Below are 19,487 nucleotides of genomic sequence, written 5' to 3' on the forward strand. Positions count from 1 at the left end.
AGACGGAATGCAATGTATATTTTCAGAAAAAAAATATAGCTTCATCGTTATTACAGGAGCTTCACTGTTTATGTGGTATTTTAAAATCAACTTTGGTCAAAATAAGAGCAGTTTTATTTTTTTTTAGCGCAGGAGCGATACTGACAATCTGCCATCATGAGCCAGGACAAAAAAATAAAAAATAATGAGCTCCTATTACAACAAAGCGGATCAATGAGATCGTTTTATTGACGTGCTAATGATAATCGCTCAGAAAATGCACAGAAGTGGATGACACGGGCGAAATTTTTATGACTACACTAATTACTAAAGTACAAATGAAGACCAGGACGTAGTAAATTGTACGTTCACCTGTTGTCTTTAAAGACACGAAAGACCGCGCACGAGGCGCAATCGGTGAGAGTCGTCGGGCATCGAACAGCAGCAGGCAATGAGCGGCACCACCCTTTGCCAATTAAGGCTTCTCTCTTCGGTGGCATCGGGTGCCACACATAGGACGCAAACAAAACCAAAGGGACCGCCGCGCACACCGCACAAAGCGAGCGAGTACGAGTAGAGCGAGTCTGCCCACGCCGGCCACCTTGGCAACAACGTTGCCTCGGCAAGAAAACGAAACAAGGAAACCCAGCAGAAGACCCGACTGTGACGAAACTGTTCGGCGCGGCTCACTGAACAAGAGAGAACCGGCTTCCTCTCTCCCAAAAGAACCGCCGCTCAGTTTTACTCACTGAACCACAGCTCACTCGTTCTCTAAAGATGAGCGGCTCAAAAGACAGCCGAAGCCGAGGGGCTGGTTGCGATTCTTGCAAGGCAGGGTGGGAGGACTGTTGCTTTCTCGCACTGCTGATAGATGGCGCGGAAGTCGCACCCAGCATAAAACCCCTATATTTATAAAAGTAGCGCCATCCACTTCCCTCCTCCTCCGTTCTACTATCGCGCTCGGCGCGACCAGCGCGATCGAGGCGCGATATCGACAGTGGCGCCGCCTGCGTCGGGCCTGCCGTGGCAGACGACAGCTAACACGCTACCAGAGGAAATCCGAGGAAAACTTCGATCGCGCCCTCCGGAGACGTTTTTGAGGCGCGATTTTGCTTCGTCAGTCAGTAACTGGTTTTAATAATGCCGTTTTGGAAGTAGCAACGCGACGATGCGAGACGGCGCAAATATCAAGTGTGCAGCAAGCGTTTGTGCACGCCGGATGGTAAACAAAAAAAATCCTTTTGCCCTCGCCTTGTCGGTTGCGGCAACTTAAGGCGCAGCAGCATGCCATCACAACGAAGTTTTTGTCCATAACACGTTTGATCCGTTTGTGCGTACAGCACTTTCGTCGCACAGGCCCGAGAATGGCAGTCGGAGCGGGCTGGAAAGAAAAAAATATACAAAAGCGCGACGCGAACTTCCACGTGACACGGATTGGCCAATGGGGGAGCGGAGGAGGCTGGGGCGACAGGAGGCGGCTAAGAGAGGGCGAGGAGTAAGCGCCGGGGTGAGCGCGGTGGCGGCAAGATCTAAGAATGGCGCTACTTTTATAAATATAGGGGCTTTAACCCAGCAGACCCTGCTCTGACGGAACGGTTCGACACGGCTTACTGAACGAGAGCAACCGCCTTCATCTCTCTGAGTAAAAAGTGTTACTCAGAGAGATGAAGGTTAAGGGAAGTAACGCCCACGATTATCCTTCCTCTGAACGCCTCTGTAGCACTGTTCAGGAACTGTTGTCACTAAATGTGTCTGCAAGCGGACAAATACATACACGGAGGGATGGTTCGGGTTGTCGCTTAAAAGGTCAAAGCCTCAGGTTTTGAAACTGTATCACTTATATTCACGTCGCAGTCGATGCAGATCACAGTATTCCGATGTCTCGTTTCATGTCGCTCAGGTTGATTTTTATATTTGTTGTGATAACCTTAACGGATTAATGAATAAGTTACGTAATTAAATAAAACGAAAAACTAAATTTCGGCGTACCTGTGATCGCCAGGCTGCACCGAGCTAGAGCTTCATCCATTATTTTACTGACGTCACAAATATGCCAACGACATGTGAGAGTATGCGTCGGTTTCACCGCAATCTGTATCATAAAGGCTGCGAAAAAAATTTAATTCCATTTGAGCGAATAGTACGCTTCGGTACGTCGGCTGCGCCGCAATGTAGCGTGGCAAGAAGTAGGCTTCACCACAGAACAGACCGCGGGGAGCATGTTTCACGCCGTGTCGGGTGGTTTCGGGCACATCTGAAGCATTTCAGACTATACGCAATTCCTTTCTTCGAAACTTGGCGATAATGCCCCCTCTATCCTTCTTTCTCCTGTTGCCGCCGCAGGCACTCCTACTTTGCTCTATCCTATTGGACAACAACGATCACGTGACCTAGCGCCCTTTTACGCAGGATTTCACGCCGCTCTGGCCGACAAAGCCCGATGCACTGTGGTACGATGAGTCATGTCCAGGCTGTAGTAAAGCTGCGCAGCGCCCGCGATCAGAGAGGTGATTAAAAAAAAAAAAAAAGAAGCATAGGGCGTGGTGTCACGTGATGTGAAATGTAGTTCAATTGGAAGGAGAAGAAAGGCAGTGGAAGGCCCAGGAACAGGAGAAACACAAGTTTGGTGGCGCGAAACTTTAATCGATGACGTTACTTACTCATTGCGAGGCTTAACTTTCGCGAAAACCAGCCTAAATTTTTTCCCCACGGTCTGTGCTGTAGTGAAGCCGACTACTTGGGGTTTTCTTGTCTTGCAGCGAAGCCAATGTGTAGTATATATTGTACACACTAGTATTGTTTACGAAAAAATAAAAGGGAGGGAGGGAAATTACTGCAGACCGCGCTGTAAACATTTACCGTAGGCTGCGGCACCTGAAAGACGGCCACCAGAGTGGGTGATAAGGGGAATGAAAGGACTGGGACATGGAGGTTAGAAGTGAGGATATACCTATACTTATTCATTGCGAAGCTTAGCTTCCGATCAAAGCGGTCAATTTTTTTCCCCTATGGTCTGTGCTGTCGTGAAGCCGACTACTTGTGTCTTGTCTTGCAGTGAAGCCAATGCGTAGGCGCGGTATGCAGCACTACTCTGCGCATCGCGTTGGCGTTTCTCTTGCCTTCGCTTCCAACTTTGCTGCGTGTTCGCCTCTTCTTCCCGCCAGTTCTTGTTCCTCAGAACTGGTGGCAGCAGAGACCAAAGAAGATAATCGAAGTGGGTAATATACAAAATTTCACAGCAGTGTTTGAGCACTGATTTCCAATCGCTATTCGTAACAAACTGGCTTTCCCGATACGCATGCACGCACGCACACACACGCACGCACGCACGCAGCACTTTATTCAACCTCCGTTACATCATTGTATGCAGAAGACAAAGATAACGTTCAATTGCCTGGCAAGAGAACAATAATTCAGGATTGCCAATCAGCCTCTAGAGTCTGTAAAGGAGTACGCTTATCTAGGTCAATTAATCACAGGGGACCCTGATCATGAGAAGGAAATTTACAGAAGAATAAAATTGGGTTGGCGTTCATACGGCAGGCATTGCCAAATCCTGACGGGGAGCTTACCACTGTCGTTGAAAAGAAAAGTGTACAATCATTGCATTCTACCGGTGCTAACATATGGGGCATAAACTTGGAGGTTAACAAAGAAGCTCGAGAACAAGTTAAGGACCGCACAAAAAGCGATGGAACGAAAAATGTTAAGCCTAACCTTAAGAGACAGGAAGAGAGCGGTGTGGATCAGAGAACAAACGGGGATAGCCGATATTCTAGTGGACATTAAGAGAAAAAGAAAATGGAGCTGGGCAGGCCATGTAATGCGTAGGATGGATAACAGGTGGACCATTAGAGTTACAGAATGGATACCAAGATAAAGGAAGCGCAGTCGCGGATGCAAGAAAACTAGGTGGGGTAGTGAAGTTAGGAAATTTGTAGGTGCAAGTTTGAATCAGCTAGCGCAAGACAGGGATAATTGGAGATCGCAGGGCGAGGCCTTCGTCCTGCAGTGGACATAAAAAATAGGCTGATGATCATAATGACATCATTGTAATTACATCTGCTAAGCTCAAGGCAGCTATCACGGGACAATGCATACGTACAATTCCAAGACCCTTTTGTCAACTGACCACGCGTGGCGCTGACACGAAAATGTCTCTTGAACGTAGCCATTTTCGTGTTGGCGGCTCGCTAACGTCTACTAATTGTCGTATGAGTGATGTGTCGGTTTCAACTTTACAACGAAATACTTACCCGTGTGCGTGTTAGGTAAACCACTGCGCCAAGCCCAACAACGAGAACACCGACGAGCTTGCGACGAGCGCCCAACAGCTGCCGTCCACCGACGTTGCCCTGAACAGCGAAGACCTGCTGCCATGCACCATACGACGCCGCCTCCAACAAAAGAACCCCGACTGGCGTATCGAGTGCGTTTAGAAGCTGCCCACGATCACCGCACGAAAAAAAATTCAAGTGACACTTAGTTATCCCTACGTGGATGAATGCAAAAGAATAGCGGCCACGTCCGCAAAAGCGCTGCGACGTCACGTGACCGACGGTGGTGTTCGTCACAAGATGCGCACAGCGCAAGCTCCTGGGTTCGACTCCCACCAAAGGTCGTGGGTTCGAGTGCCTTTATTAACTTCTCGCTTTCTCTTTCCTGCAAAATGCATCACAATATATCCCCAAGGTCGAGGGTTCGACTCCCACCAAAGGTCGGGGGTTCTAGCCTTTTTGGACCATCGTGTGGTCACGCCAACGCCGGATTTCCCGACTCATGAGCCATGTAATGTTTTCGCAATAATGATTCGTGGAGACAACGGGCGGGGTTGCTACGGTTGCGTGTAGCGTGCGTGTGGACCCAAGTGCGCAGGCAACTCCTCGGTCTCGCCGCTACGGACAAGTGGCACAACTGGGTTGATATGGAGACCATCCTCCTGTGGTGCAGTGCATTTTTTACAACGAAGCTGTCTATGGATACGAGATGGGTTTTTGTGGCGTCCGCGCGGGAAAACTATCATCATCAGCAATGGCTCGAGCGTCGTCGTCTTCTTCCAAGTACTTGATAGCAATTGGCGCCCCTCGGCGCAACCGCGCGAACACTTTCGTCGTGGTCGTCTTCTTCCATAGCTGGCGTAGAATTTCACTTCTGTCGTTGTAATGGGGAGGCCGCGTTTACAGGGGTTACGTGATGGACAGATTTATTAACAGAGGTGATGCGCGAATAGTGTGTGCGTACCTATCGTCACGATGACCACCGATCAGGACAATAAATATGTTCGTACCTTTGTTCAAAATTCTGTGTCACATCTGTGGGAGCGGCCCGCTACGTGCTGACGCGCGTTCCGAGGGACTGTAATAACGTTTTATCATACCATACATCTCTGTCGTGCAGTAAACAGCTTCGCTGGTCATCCACCTTCACAGAGTGGAATGAGTCATGAATGCTTTGTCACCGCGGGAGGAATTCTGGGCCGCGATTTTGTAGCGAGGCATTATGACTTATTCTACTCTAGTCTTATCATCCACCGCTCACGGCCGGCGGATCCCGTTGATAACGCTAGCGGACCGTCGCTCCGACCACTGACAAAGCGCGATAAGTGCGAAAAGGCATTATTACTTTAAAGGCATCGCTCCAAAATACCGGCCCTGGTGCTGCTATCACGCGCGCGGGTTGCGGAACCGACCACGCAGAGGCGCTCACGTGACCACGCATTCACTCTCGCGCGCGGGAGGCAGCGGCCAAAACACTCCGACTTCCTCGAGCAGTCGGACCTCGACAGCCGGCAGCTTTATGTGAACAGTGTGGGTATGCGGGGCCGGGTCACATACTCTCTTCGGGAATTCACTCCAGGAGCCAACTATGGATAAACTTGGTAATAGTAAAAGTACGGTAAAATAGCATTTTAATTTTACTCTCTCCTCTGTTCTATCCTCTCTCGTTCTGTCCTTCCCCTACCCCAATCCCCCCATTGCTGACCATCGTTCAGCTGTCGGCAGCCATAGCTAGAGGGTTACAGTACGGCCATCAGAAATTTCCATCCTTTCATTTTCCGTTCTTTATAACATTTCAGTATTTAACGATTTGCCGGGACGGTGTGTTGGCTGCGCCTCAATACAAAACGCACGAAGAAGGTGGTTTCACCACTGCACCGGTCATGGGTAAAAATTTTTTCACGCGATTACAGGCACTTCTGAAGACCATCAATGCATACGCAGTTTCCATCTTAGAACAAAGGCGACATTACAAATGGTCCTTTTGTTGCAGCTACTTTGCTTCTTCCCACTGGACTGCAGCCATCACGTGACGTAGCAACATTTCACGCGCTCTTTCACGCCGATTTGTAAGATAGAAAAAGGGCCCAATGAACCATGTTCGCCCAATAGTGCAGCGCCCGCACGTGATGTAGATGAGAGATGCAATATGAAAGAGGAGGGGCGTCACGTGTGAAGGGTAGTCCAATAGGAAGGGAGCCCGAAGCATAGGAAAGGGAGAAAGGTGAGGAGCAAGTGCGATGGCGCCAATCTTGAAACGTAGGCGTTACTTATTCATTGCGAGGCTTAACATTCTGTCAACACAGCCTGAATACATATTTTTCAGTGGTCTGTGCTGCGGTGAAGTCAACTCCTTGGAGCGTATTGTTTTGCAGTGAAGCCGATGACTGTTTCCGTTGAGCAGCACTGCTCTGTTAGTCGCGGCGGATGTCCTCACGCATGCGCTTTCGCTTACACCAGCATATTGGGCTTATCTTCACAGCCATTTATGTTCTCATGCCAGCATCAAAAGCCTGCGAATTACTTCACATTCGCAGCGTCAGTGCTGCTGAGCGCGCATGCATGCAAGGCATGATTTTCTTAACTTGAAGGTAAGTACTTTGATAGCAATTTATTGCAGCTTGTTGACAACCAGAAATGGGGGAGGGGGAGCGGATGGCGGTAATGCCAATGCGCGTATACTGCCAAAGTGACGAGCCGAGGAAGGCGGCTCGCACACGTTTCAGCCGCAAGCTCACGCAAGCTCAAGCGCCGGCAATCGTGCGCGGTGGCACCACCGACACTGCGACACCGAGTGTGAACATCGTTTTCAGAGGTAATGTACACGCTCGGAAAACGCTAATTGCAATACAGCAGCTGTGGCCGCGATGGATTCCAATGTTCTTCGGAGAAGAAATATGTACGCGCGTACGCCGGCGTTCATAGCAGTTGATTCACAAGGCCCTTTCGTAGCTTCGAGGCTGCTGGATGGAATTGGGATGCAGTTCGGCTACAGCTCCCATGTTCGAATTATACTTGTCAAGACCTGTACGTACCGCTGCACTCTTTACATTTTAATCTGTTCCGATGATGTTAGTTTTGTAAACCGTCGTCTACTTCGTGATATATTAGCCCGCGTATGTGTGCTTAAAAATTTGGATCGGTTTCACCTTTAAAACAATATTTTGCCTGTGCGCGTGTAAGCACACGTACTATCGCCATTGAAACAAACGCGAACACCGGAGCGCGTGGCCGAAGCATAATTGAAGGTATAGTGCGCGCCGTCCAGTCATCACCACTGACAGCCGCACATGTCCGGTTTGATTGCGCTGTGCGATGATGCATATCCTATACTGCGATATTTTAGTTTCTCTTAGTAAAGTTTGCGCTGTCACCATTACTGCGCCGTCACCTTTCCTCGTTTTCAAATAAAAGAGAAGTAGAATAGAAACAAAAATATCGCAGTATAGGGGGTGCATCATCGCAAAGCGCAATCAAACCGGACATGCGCGCCTGTCAATGGTGATGACTAGACGGCGCGCACTATACCTTCAGTTATGCTTCGGCTACGCGCTCCGCTGTTCGCGTTTCTTTCCATCGCGATAGTACACGGGTAATACTTGCAGATTACTGTTGTCTTCATAATAAACCATCTGTCATTGCCCTAACTGTCATTGCTGTATTCAACAAAATGGACCCTATAGAACGCAAGGTGGCATATGTTGATTCGAGCGCGCCGATAAAGTACACGGAGCACTAGGCAAGGGCAAGGAATCGAAGATTAGAGGTAAGGTAAAAATGAATTGTCACAGAAATGCTAGCGACATGTGAGAGTATGCGTTAGCTTCACCGCTATATATATATATATATATATATATATATATATATATATATATATCATGAAGGCTGCGAAGAACAATTTCATGTCATCTAAGCGAAAAGTGCTCTTCTGTACATCGGCTGCACCGCAATACAAAGCACTGCAAGAAGTTGGCTTCACCACAGTACCGACCGTGGGAAAATTTTTTAGGCCGTCTCATCGTTACCGTGTTAATTAAGATACAGGTAATTCACGCACTCGAACTCACGACCTTTGGTGGGAGTCGAACCCATGACCTTTGGTGTTAATTAGGGTGATGTTATTTAGGCCCAGTTAATTACGGTAGCATCAATTAAAACGCTCGAGCCCGCGACATTTGGTCGGAAAAAGCAAGCAATAAGAAGTAACAACGCAGTCGAATGAGAATGCCAAGTAATTTGATGAATGTCTCTTGAGCGCGCAGGCTTTCACGTTTACCTTCTATGGCGTATGCTGAAGTGACTGTCAATTTTTTTATCTGGTGTTCCCGCCACACGTGCTCCTATTCTGCTCCTTCCTATTGGACTACAACCATCACGTGACCTGGCACCGTTTTACGCATTATTTCACGCCGTTCTGCCCGAGAAAGGCCGATGCATGGTGATACGATGAATCACGTCCATGCAGTAGTAAAGCCGTGAAGCGACTGCGATCACACAGGCGATAAAAAAAGAGATGGCTGTGTTGTTGCGTCACGTGACAAATGTAGACCAATAGAAAGGAGGAGACGGGGAACGCGAGACCGTGGGAAAGGATAAGGGCGAAGATCTAGTGTGGTGGCGCCAAACTTGTAACGATGGTGTTACTTATTAAAGCTTTCTATGTCTCACTGATTCGTCCGTGAGCGCCAAAAACGCACTGCAGAAAAGCCAACTCACATAATGGAACTATCTGCGCATCTGCGCGCACAATAGAACAACAGCGCACGACATACGTATCGTAGAACACTACAGTTTACATTCGCAGTTGTACTGATAAGAACAATGGGAACTGCAAAGGCACGCTACCCAGACGAGCTGTATACATCTGCATTGCATTACGCGCGTCACGCAATGCATTCCTGGCTGTCATGGGTAGGCCGCGGGTACAGCGCACGGAAGAACAAGAGGCTGCACTACGCGTACGTAAGAGGGAGTGCAATCGTAAGGCCGATCCCGTGTATCGGCAACGGCAGAGCCTCTGACCGTCTACCCCAGTGATCACAAGGCATTACTGTCTAAGTGTAGAGTCGTCCGTGAAAGTGTGTGTGCGTGTAATCAATGGCTACATGATCTAAAAGAAAGACTATGCAACTTAACGAAATGTATCTTCATTCAATTTTATTGTTAAAAAATAGAATACTAAACAAGCAGTCAATTCACGTATGCATCGCATCGGGTCGCTCAGCATTTCTTGGGTTCGTTGCGTGGTCGCTGGCTTTGGATTTTGACTTTGATTCAGTTTGCATGGGAGAAAGGTTCGTGTTAAACCATCTTTCTTTTAGGAAGGGGCTTTAATTTTTTACTTGCAAGGCTTAGAAATCGACCAAACCACAAATTATTTTCCCGCAGTCTGTGTTGTGGTGAAGCCGACTACTTGCAGTTAAGCCAACACGTAGTATGTAAAGTGCGTACTGTGTAGTTTATTAAATGAAAAAAAAATAAAAGAAAAGAAAGGGAAGAAAATTACTGCTGACCGCGCTGTAACTATCTACCGTAGGCTCGGTCAGCCAAAGTGGGTGATTGGGGAAGAGGAGGAAATAGATGAGTAGAGAGAGCATATCAGAGGGGGCATATAGTAAGAGAAGGTAATTATTTACATATATATACGTACAACATATCCCGGCCGCGGCGGCCGCATTCCGATGGAGGCGAAATGCAAAAACGCCCGTGTGCTTGCGTTGTAGATTAATCCGGAGCCCTCCACTACGGCGTGCCAATCAGAACTGGTTTTGGCATGTAAAACCCCAGGCAAGAAAGAAGTATATACGTACAACAGAGCGATAAGTAACAGTTTATCTGTAATACGGCTGTGGAGAGGCTTCCTCAAGAGAGTTCGCCACCGGCACTGTTCACGTAGAGCACTCCGGTGGCCCCGATGAGCAGCAGTACTCTGCGCGTCGCGTTGATGCTTATCAGGCATGCGCTGTCACGCATGTCGAATCATTGTCTTTCCTTTTACAGTGAAGCTGTTAAGGGCTAGGTTCCCCGGAATTGTGTCCGCGTGTAGAAAAAAACTGTCAACAGCATTGGCTTGTGCATCGTCGTATTCTTCCGAAGCTGGCTCACGCAAACGTAGCAGAACAATTAAAACGACGCGTAGAACAATAATTTGGCCTACACGTGCGTGGTGGTTTGGCTACATGTGCGTGGCGTTTTCTCGCCAGCTGTGACTTAGCACAAGTGTCAAAACGGATGATGATAGATAACCCCTCGCCACCGCCGATGCCTCTTTCACAAGTGTCGCAATACTCCGCGGCGTCGCGTCCCACCAATCGTTGGGCCCCTTTGTCTCGTGACGTAGAGATCGCGCTAGCGCTGTTATCAGCAGTTGCCCTTTGGACTCGCTATGGGACGGCTGCTCGTTTAACCACATCTTCCAGGATCCTGACGATGCCGTGCCGCGGCTATGAACGCTGGGGCTCATACGCTAGTCTATGACGATGGGGCGGACTTGGCGCAGCAAACGCGCTACTTGGTTATGGCGCCAGGCGAAAACAAGACGCCGATGTCCTTGCTCTTTGACGAACATGCCGAAGACGCTCAGTACAATCAATAATGATAATATATAAATTCACCATAGCAGTATTCACTATAGCAGATCCACCATAGTCACAGCTTCGCTGGCTTCCATCTTCACAGTAGTGGAAGGGCTCCTATTTTTCATTCTTTTCTTTTTTTCTTGTTTTTACTTTTATTGCGGAAGAAATGATATCGACGATAGGCGAATTCCCGCCATCGGCGGAAATTTGCAAAGACATTTTGAAAGCAATATTTAGAGGCATTTCGGGCAAAGATTCTTGCCGGCAGTATTAAAAAAAAAGTAATGTTAAAAAAGCCGACTTTTGAACCAACTACTGTGTCGATAGGAATGTTATAGAAAATTTTGCGAATTTCAGGGAATCCACAGATTTTTGAGTCAATCCACAATTAATTTCTGAGGTATTTATTGCCCATCATTTTATTTCAGAAAGTACGCGCAATCTGTGTGGTCCCATAGCTAAAAGGCGGTGCGGAGACCATTTACAAAAAAATACATTTGAAGACCTGTCAATGCAATAATACAGCGAATACAGAAATAGGAGTTAATTACGAGGAGATAGGAAACATGTTGCACAGTAACAACTCCAGAGAAGAAAAGGATAAAAAAGACACATTACAGATGTCGAGGTGAGGCTCTTCAACCGATAAAAATAATAGAATAGCCAAATACAACACTTGACCGTAAGCTTAAGTCTACAAGGTAAAAAAGAATTGCACAGGAATTGACAGCATCAAAACACAAAGAGCCATCAATTCAGCAAGCAGAAAGCACTAGTTCAAAATAATGCTTTTTCAATTCTCTTAGCAAGATCTGTGAAACCCTAATTTTGTGTAGTATGCTATACCATAGTTTTTATTCCAATAAGAACTAGCAGACGTTTGCAGCGTAGACATGTTATATGCGCAATATTTACATTAGCAAAACTTTGTTTCATAGTGAGACTTTAAAATAATTAAACATAAAATGGCTCGTTGTGTGTTATTACGTTATTAGAACAAGTGGCTAATCTTAACTCCCGTAAGGAATCGAAAGGTAAAATTTCGACTTGGAGATTAGGCGCGCACTTGTTCGTGACATCGCGAGAACGTTAGAATGCGTGTTGCTCGGTCTCGCACCCAGCGCGCTGTTGTTTCAAGATGGCTGTCTTCGTGACGTGGTCACTAGACCAAACGCACGGTAGCTGCTGGTGGGCCGAAGGAATTGTTGCGGCAGCAGCCGCGTGTTTCCGACGAACGTTGATGAAACTATCTGATAAAGTTAAGGCGCGTTCACTGGTTCGATTCCAGCGCGTCGCGTATATCTCGTAGATATGGGTGCATACTTGATATTACTGCGCGTACTTATTTTTTTTCTTCAGGTAACGGGCGTGCCGCGCTAGGCTCTGATCATGACTATAAGAAACAGGTAAACATGACCCACACATTTTCGAGCACGTGACAGTCGTTCGCACTAAGAAGGTTACCTGCAAGTTTTACGGCGAGCAACAGTTCCATGAGCTTTTGAATGCGCTGAATATGTACGCCAGTTTGCAGACATTTTGATAGATTTTTATTCAATAACAAAGTATTGAAGAATGTGTGCTGGCATGAGGAATCAAATCAGCGCTCACGTGACTCGAAGCCGAGCATTATAACCCCTACTACACGCACATCTAATCAGCCGTTGCAAGCCGCGAGATAAACTCACCGTCATTCTCGGCTGGGTAGATTTACCGGGTTGCGCAGAAAGATGCGCAGAACGAAGGAAGCGCTTCGGCACGGTGACTATGACACTTGAGGTGAGCATAAAGAAAGAGAGCGAGAGGTAGTGGGAAGCTTAACGCGAGCTCGCGCTATCACTGCTGTATGCCACCGTTGGAGAGCCGGAGGCGTTTGCCTTCGCACAACTGCTGTTCGCAGCAATTGAGTTGATAAAATCGAAGGGTCACTGGCGTCTGCCGGCTTTTCTTTGTAGATTACTTTCGAACATACGTGCGCACTGCCGCGTGCGATAGGCTGTACCATAAGATCCATATACCATAGGATCATACCATAAGAAGCCAACAAAGATACCAAGGACAACATAGGGGAAATCACTTGTACTTACTAACTAAAGAAATGATAAATTAATGGAAAATAAGCATTGATGAAAAAAACAAGGGGCGCCGGTGGGGGAATGGTCCCCGTCTTCGCATTGCGCGTGCGATGCTCTTACCAATTGAGCTACCGCGGCGCCGTATTTCCATCCACGTTCTGGGATATTTGTTCTACTATACTAGAACTAACTCTGGGAATGTCAGCCAGCGCCACCACTCACGAACCCTGGCGCGGATGTGGAACATCCTTACCGCCGCAGGCGTCACGAGTACATGATCTTATTGCGTGCATGCAACTGGTCAATAAACCCACACATGCTACCTGAATGCATCAATGTTGCCGGATTCGAGACCCTCGTTATGCAATGAAGGAGAAGAACAGGAACCGAGGGGCCCGAGTTTTATCAATTATATCATTAGAAGCCTATAACCATATACACCAAGGACGACATAGCGAAAATTACCTGTGCTTATTAGTTGAATTATTGAAACGATAAATTAATTTATCATGATGACTTATTTACTGCGATACAATGATGATTATTATATTATATTATCAGTTTATCAATTATTATTTTATCTATTTATTATATAGTGAATTTTTGCTAATTAGTTGAATTTATGTTTCGATTTCTCGTGCTCGTAATGCGCCTCTTCGAATAATCCAGCTCAAGGACAACAATTACACTATCTGCCACATGCGATTTTTCAAAATTAAATAAAGCGTAAAAGTGATCACCCTGCATAGTGTACGGCTTCGATCAGTGTCCATTCTACCATTGTAAAAGTAGGTTCACAAGTTCAGGAGGTAGACTCATCCTCTTTGAAATCAGCAATAACCAGGACTATATCATGGGATCTGTGTGAATTGCTTCACAAACACCTTGACGGCTGTCTTCGCAGGGGAAGGGCCTGGGCGAACTGTCTACCAACCTGCGTCCGGAGATGGCCATACTCCTGCTGAATGCGCCCTTCATCGGCGACGACTCCAAGAAGGTCTGCGTCGAAAGGGTGGTTATGGAGAGGTTGCATATCAAATGACGTCAAGTCGTTTTTGGCTGCTCTGAGAAGTGGACGCATACGCAGCACGTGACACTCGTGACAGTACGCTGACAGTGTACGTGCTTCTTGTGTGTGTCTGTGCGATGAAGTTTTCACCACCTGGATGACTGCATTCTATGCTTCGTTCTTGCATAACGCCTTGCACAATAAAGTTTCATCCTGGCGGCTAACTTTGTTATCATATCGGCGCACTTCAGCGATCCTTCCCGTTCTGTACTTATTTACCGCGACAACAGCAGGCTGTCTCAACTGTTAAAACCGTTTGCGGATGTAGATTATTTCAAACGTAACTTATATTTCTTCACGTTATTGCCTGCCGTGCTTCACGAAATGCACGCAAAGATATCGCCACTCCGAGGTGGTGCGGCAAACAAATTCAAGCAAGATCGGCAAAATACAAGAGCTGCACAATATAACGTGGCGTTTAGTTAAACTCGTCCGAAATACCAGTAGCACAGTGCCGCAAAGGTAAGACTGATTTACAATATGGTGGGTGAACTTTCTTTTTTTGTGTTTCGTTTTTGTTTCATCTCTACGTAGTCAGTGTCAAAGTATCCTCGGGTGGATAAAACACTTGGTTAATCTCTCCTAGTGAGCGACAAACATTGTAGACAAAAACATCAGCGATAACGACGCACTGACGTGAGCAGGGGTGCAGACTGGGCACAGATTACAGATTGGGTCTACCAGATTTAGCCAGCTTGTCCAACCGCTGTAATCTTACCTCATCACACATTACGGGTTTATTGAATAGACGGCTGACTTTCTCCTCTGCTATCTGCAGGCTTTCTCGCCGTAGCGTGAAGCTTTTGATTTCATGGCCTCTTTGCCATCGTAGCGCTCGGTATAGATTTAGATTTATTTCCGTGGCTATAAAACCTGTGCGGCGTAGCTCTTCCTGGATGACAAAACGCAATGGCATTATGCAATATTCGCAGTGAACGCTAAAGAGTGCGTCATCTGTTTAAACTGTGTTATTTTTTATGAGTGTTTTTTTTATTCGGCAGCTGGGTTAATTTTGTTGAATTACGCGCGGAAACCGTAGAGCCATAACGACACCATACCTGCATAGAATATAAAGGAATTTCTGGTATTTGGGCCGCTTGCTGCTAGAAAGCATTCTTTACCCCAAAATACAGGTAGCCCCGCATATACCCAACCCCACACCCGAGCAGCAGAACGATGGCCGTGCTGACTAAGTCAGCTCGGACCCTCGTGACCAGCAACAACTGGTGCGGCGGGCCCGGGAGACAGCAAGAGCCGCAGGAGCCCTGGACTGAGGGCACCTCCCAACACAAGCAGGAAGACGCCTGCTTGTTTTTTTTTTCTCTTAATAAATGTTTTCCCTCCTCCTTACCCAAGAAGGCCCAGTCATCATTCCACACCAAGAAAAATTAGAACAACTTGATCCCCTTTAATTTTGGCAGTGGTGACATTACATGCCATTTGAGGTAGAAAAAAAAAAGGAATGTAGACGCTAATTATTTAGTTATTTTATTGCTGAGTTATCCAGTAACTTAAGCTTTACTCCCCAGCCTGTCAGAAAACGCTGATTAAGTTTGGCGTTAGGCACTTCCGCACTAAAATCCCCAACCCAAGGTATAGAGCTCGGCGACTGCACTTGCAGTACTCGATTTCCGAGCTGCACAATGGACGGATATTGAAATCTGTGACATCGTCCGCCGCCTCTCTGGTGATAAGAGTGCAATTAATCGCTGCCTCGAGAGAATTTCGTCGGCTTATAGAATACGAGATGGCATCCTTTATTATCGACGTGCAGGAAGTGAATCGTACCTACCTGTGGTGTATGTGGCCTTTCGACCATCCATACTTCTCATGTGTCCCGACGCGCCCTCAGCTGGCCACCTGGGTCAGCAGAAGAATCTGGCTCGTGTTAGAAAAGATTTTGGTGGTCTGGCATGCACGCCCATGTCTACCTGCACGTGTCATCCTGCAGCATTCATCAAGCTTGTAAGCTTGTCACAAACCCACAATCCGTGCCCTTACAACCAATCGCCCCTCCTATAACGAACCGTTCGATATATCGGGCCCTGATCGCATGGGCCCGTTTACTCACCGCAACCATGGTTGCTCATTGTGGCCATGGACAACCAGACTAATTGGGCAGAAGTTCGAGCCGTCCCTGAATTTGCAGCCGCTCATGTCAAGACCTTTATTAACGAGTGCCTCGTATTCCAGCATGGAATACGAGGCATTACAGCATTTATGTCGCGTGCCTTTAAAGATTTCTTGTCTAAGCATGGAATACGACACGCTGCAGCGTCCCCTCAACATCCACAAACAACTGGACAGAACAAGCGCACCACTCGCACCATAAAAGACACCATTTCTTCCTATGTCTGTCCCACACACGGCAACTGGGATGACTACGGAGCTGCTGCGGTTTTCGCTCTAAAAACGTCACAACATGAAGTTACTCGCACCACGCCGTTTGAGCTGCTCTACGGGAGGTCGCCAAGGTTACCGCAACAACACCTTCTTGGCTTCGACACGACTCTTCAAGAACGCCCCGCAAGAGTGGACTCGAGCGAGACCCTGCGCCAGGTCATCGACAGAATAGAGACGACGGGCACCAGTAAGCCATGGCGTAGGCGTGTAATTGGGGAAAAACTTGGTACAATTACAAAAAGTCTGTACGACGACGCAAACGTATCGTACCAGCTTTTTATTTCCAAAAGTGGTTGAAAAGGACGAAACGCAGGTGGTTAACTGAAGTTGCGCTCGCTCCTGTGAAAGCAAAACGATGGGCGTCTTTCAGAATTTGCGAGGCGGGCTGTCAGCTTCGCTCTCACTTCTCAGCGTTGCTGGAGGAGGGACTCTTGGCTGCTGAGATCGCAAAATTCTGCTTAACAAATATCCTCACGCTTTTTGAAGTAACCGCTGCAGCTGTAAACATTACCGAGGGTGAAGTTTTCCTTGGCCCTTACAATACAAGGTCCTTAAAAATCGGTTGTCAGTTCCTTTAAGCATCCTTCCCTTTTATACCAACTGCATGCTGCCCGATTCATGGGTGATCCCCCGTAGTGGGTTGTACCATACATACGAGTATAGCACCAAGCCAAAGCAAAGCTCGCTGGCTTTGAAACGAGAGAATTATGCGAACGAATGGGGCCTAATTTATTAAAAATAAAAAAACTGGTCTGATGGTTATAAAGAAGAATAAGAGATCGTGGCCTAATGGTTAGAGCAGCCGGCTGCTGTGTTCGACGACAGAGGTTCAATTCTACAATCGGTCACACAATATTTTATTAAAGCGAGGCAAGCGAGGAGCCTACCTACCTTGTTACACACCTGCCTGCTGCAAAGTGCCAATAATAAGGCAAAGATTGCTTCGCCTTAAAAATGAAACACATTCATATATCCAGCAGCACAAAATTTTGGTTTCACCTTTACTAGCATAATTACGGGCGCCATACTTTTTTTCAACGCATACCTCTCATCACCTGTTATAGCGCCTTATGGAAATATTCGACAGTATGCGGAAAAAATGACTCTCGTTAAAAATCCTCGTGGACTGGCACAAGGTACTACCGTTTGCGACGTCGTTTTTGGACTCCAGCCGTGTGTCGTAGGTGAATCAAGGGCTTGGTACTTCGAATAATTCTTGAAACTAAATGCTGCTGCCTTTAAATTCATTAAACGTTGTTAAGTAAGAAGATTTCGGAGTCTTCAGAAGCGTAGAATGTGTAGATACTAAAAGTCCAATATGCTTTCTGTGCCTCAATTCCGAAGCAATCCTACACTTCTAAACGCTCAATGCAAATTCGTGACCGAACAACACAGCGATTTGTTGAAAGTGATGCATTTTCAGTCACCAAGCCGGTTGAAGTCACAAGGGCGAAGTTTAGGCAAATCCATCTGCAAACCATCATTCCCATGTTGAGTGAAGCACCATGCTGCAGCTGCCATTCACTCTTGTAATTTTTTGCTTCGTCATTTGCTTCGATCGCCTAGTTATTCCCGCTGTCGGCCTCTTTCCGTGACAGGCAGCGTGACAGGTCAACAGAAAATACTGACCGAGGCTTAAGCAATCGCGCTGATCGAAGCTTCGGACTTGAAAACAGTAAAATGATTTAATTCCATTTATTTGATGATATCATCAATGTCGGCAACATTCGTGGCCACCTTTTAAGCAACATTTGATTGTATAATGAGTATAAATAAATGACGTGAACAGATGAGCAAAAAACAACACACGCACACAACGATGAGCGCTTTGCTTCAGCGCGCTTGCTCGATGTAGTGATACGACATTTTGTACGATGTGAACATAAGTGTTCAGGAAAGCGAAAGCAATGCAATTGAAGAAAACAATGGAATACAGAAAGAAAGAATCAATCTAAATTGTAGGGAGACTTGCACAATCGATACAGCCTTCGTGCTAGCTTCAAGTCACCTCGTTCCCTTGCTGGACCATGCGACGCAGTGTTCCCGCTCCGTGGCCTTGAAATCCAGCCCGTTGAATTCGAGTTGAATTTCAGCTTGAATTTAACATTTCGTCTGGCAACATCAGTCGATGACGCCATCATTCACGTGATCTGATAACTCAGTCTCTTCCCTCGCCGCCTTGCTGCAGGTTCTCGGAGCGCTTCGCCGCAGTCTTCGCGCAATGTTCATGACTTTCCCGACTATCCAGGTTAGTTACGTTGACTATTCTTGTGAATATAGTAACGGAAACTGCTTTTGTACCGCGATATTATGTACTTACGGCCCGAGATGGCGCGGCGCCGTTGGAATCACCAGGAACGCGATAGATCTTGAAATGATCTATCGCATTTACGAGTTACATGTGCGTCAAAACCATCCGATGTTTCCGACGACGCCTCGTCAAGCTCTGACTAGGGACCGGTGGGAAACCCGTTTGGAGCTCGTTGGAAATTGGTTTAATGCCATGTTCGTAAGATTGTCGTACGATAGACTGGATTGTTTACGCGCACATATGTGCCACGCGTCCGAACCATCCGATCCACCGTAAATGATGACTGTGTGATTGTTCAAACAGTCGAAGATTACAAATTAGTTCAAAACTTATTATATTTGGTTCGTGGCGACTGTGGTATGGTAGGAAGGATGGTTTTCACGGTGACATTAATTAGGGAACACTTTTCCGAACGTATCAACCTGCCTGTCAACGCGGGCAGAATAGATGGATGCTTCAGCTAATATGGAAAACTTTTGTAAACGTATTAGCAACGCTTTCGGTGTGGTAACGGCAATAGTAGACCAGAAACCTTCTGCACACATCTGTAACGTGCTTTGTTGTTCTCGGGTAGCGTTGATCTCAACCCTACTTAGATTCACCAGAAGACACAAGTGTCTAATAAATCTAAAACGACTAAAAGTTATGGCACTGGGCAATGTTCTGGTGTTGTAGCCAAAGGCATATTTAGCCCACGGAACCATCCGCTCAGGACAAGAATAATTAAAAACCACACATGACGCTCCAGGACGCGATTGTGTGCATTGATTAACCATCTAGTCATGCTCGACAATG

General features: G+C 46.9%; 1 protein-coding gene across 3 annotated transcripts in view; it reads left to right on the forward strand.

Moving 5' to 3' along the window:
- The first annotated feature begins 18,381 nt into the window (after nucleotides 1-18,381).
- Nucleotides 18,382-19,487, forward strand: part of LOC119433221 (uncharacterized) — a 155,571-nt gene continuing 154,465 nt past the window's right edge. For all 3 annotated transcript variants that reach the window (XM_049658934.1, XM_049658935.1, XM_049658933.1), the window contains exon 1: nucleotides 18,382-18,629. The gene's annotated coding sequence lies outside the window, so the exon portion shown is untranslated. The remainder of the gene's footprint in view (nucleotides 18,630-19,487) is intronic.

Source organism: Dermacentor silvarum, chromosome 11 (genome assembly GCF_013339745.2).
Source record: "Dermacentor silvarum isolate Dsil-2018 chromosome 11, BIME_Dsil_1.4, whole genome shotgun sequence".
NCBI lineage: Eukaryota > Metazoa > Arthropoda > Arachnida > Ixodida > Ixodidae > Dermacentor > Dermacentor silvarum.